The sequence below is a fragment of the Austrofundulus limnaeus genome, unplaced genomic scaffold (assembly GCF_001266775.1).
Source record: "Austrofundulus limnaeus strain Quisiro unplaced genomic scaffold, Austrofundulus_limnaeus-1.0 Scaffold14, whole genome shotgun sequence".
Taxonomy (NCBI): Eukaryota; Metazoa; Chordata; class Actinopteri; order Cyprinodontiformes; family Rivulidae; genus Austrofundulus; species Austrofundulus limnaeus.
The window spans coordinates 1787571-1789952 of record NW_013952416.1 but is presented as its reverse complement, the minus strand read 5'-3'; positions in this window follow the sequence as shown (position 1 = coordinate 1789952).

Sequence of the window (2382 nt, the reverse complement as noted above, 5' to 3'; positions counted from 1 at the left end):
AGAAACAGGAAGCAGTGTAAAGTGGTGTAAGAGCTCTACTTCAGCAGTGAACTATGAAGTTGTTACTAATGTGTAACATCACCCTGACTTGTTTTTTTCTTTCTTTTTGCTCAAGTCCCAGCTTGAACTTCTTAAAAAAGTATAAGTTAGCTTATTTATTACAGCAAAATTGAGAACTGGCGTTAAATGTTCTATGATGATCATGTGGGGTTTGGAATGAACAAATAAGCTGACTGAAGTGATACAAAATCAAAAACTCATTCCAGTGGGGAGACTGGCTTGGATACGACTTTCTGCAGCYGCTATACACGTCTCACATTTTGTGTAAAACAACTCTTTGAACTTTTTTTGGTAGAATTTAGACATTTGTCACAAATTATAATAAAACACAACTGTCAGCCAGTTAGCTTTTATTTCAGCAAAAAAAAACAAAAAAAAAACAATGGAATCAGCTGGAGATTTTCCTCTGGTAGCTTTGTTTTTCCAGTAATTCTTGTGTAGCTTTTTCATTTCACAAGTGTGTGCCCTAYAGGAGTGTTTAAGTGTGTGTTACTGTAGTATGCACGTGGGTATTTTCTCTTGAAGGGTCTACAACAGCTCAGCAGCACTAACAAGACAAAGGGGCTGAGAAAATGGAGACAGACAGAGAATGAGGCAATATATATGGAAGAAATGATTCTGAGACAACAGATCCCCWTTGATGGTCTCAGATCATAAATTAAACATATGCATCTTAATAACACTGCATGGGAAGAAGAGCACCATCCTGAGTGGGATCTCTGAGGCTTTTTTTAAGTCACAGTGAATCACATGCCTGCCTCCTACAAGGACAGAATGCATGATTACGCCAACAAGGGCTGCGTCCACATAACAGGGTTATGGGTGAGTAAGAGAGGACAGATTTAAGAGGTCATTGTTTTGGCAAGCCAGCAAACCTGGCCTAAAGGTTGAACAAAAGACAGAGGGGAAAAAATTCTGAGTTTCAAGGCAGTATGTAGTTTAAATTCTTAAAAARTGCCATGAATCCAATGTGTTTTACAAACCAAAATCACAGTGCCACAGTTTTTTTTCACCAAACCTCCCCTAGCCACATGATTTTATATTACAATAAACGTTTTTGTCTTTGCTGTTTCTTTTTTGTTAAAAGTTTTATTGTTGCCGCCGTCTGTGTTTTCTCTCTCTGTTTGAGTCGCCACCCAGTGTGTGTGTGTCTGTGTGTGTGTGCGCGCGCACCTGTTGGAATAGATGTGCACGTCAGAGGCATGTAGTGTTTGTGTGCACACACTGCAGACAGAGCAAAAGCTGCAGGAGCAAACAGAGCGAGGCACTCCGCTCAGCGGAGCCAGAGGCAAACCATTAATTAAGCAAAGAGTCTGAAATTGACCCAGCTGGTGGTACAACTTTAACACATGAAAAACTCCGAGTCTGCACCCAAACACACAGACGTTTACCTCTGCAGGCAGCCTTAAAAAATGCACTTACATTAGCAAAAAATAAATAAAAATAAAAAAGAAGCAAATTAACACTGACTCGTATTTACTGAACAAGGAAAGATGCATTGAGAAAAAAAATCCCATGCATTGTCTGACATTTCTGCCTGTGTGTGTCAGAGTGGTTTAGTTGTCACACCACACCCTTTTCCTAACCTAACCCTAAACCTGCCCTTAAAGTATACATTTAAAGCTGCAGAGACAGGTCAGCATGCAAGCTAACGATTGGTTGGGRAAAAGAGAGGAGGCTTTTATGGCTTGGCTGTGGGGCTTCCAGAACGTCACTGGGGCTTTGGTTTATCTCTAACTTCACATCTTTGTCCCATTCGTCATGTCCAGGACCGATAGGGAAAAGCTTTACTTTAAATGAGAAGGGATGCCTTGACATATTTTCTGYGTCCACGTCACTTCTTCTGTTTTTTGGGGGGTTTTAAGCTCAGCTTTGCACACACAAACATGGAGTCATAATGAAGGYATAAAAAAAAGTTAAATCAGGTTGTTTAGATTGGCTGTCTCAGAGCAAATCCTCAGTTCTGGACCCTATGGAGTGAGGTCATTGAAGAGCAGTCAATATGGATTAAGGCAAATTGCTGGGTTGTCGAGGAGAGGAGARTGGCTGCAGAACTGTAGCCAAATCTATACGGATTCAATGAACAATAGCATCAATGACACAAAAAAAAAAACACTCAATATGAATTCTGCACCCACATGGAAAATAGGCATTACCACCTAATCACAGTCAGACCTTGAGCCCGTCACTTCCACATCCTGAGGGTCCAAAAACCTGAATAGAGCACACCCAAAACAAAAAAAGCACATTTTTCTACAACATCTCTGTGGAGTCACCATTTCTCTCTCTCTCTCTCTCTCTCTCTCTCTCTCTCTCTCTCTC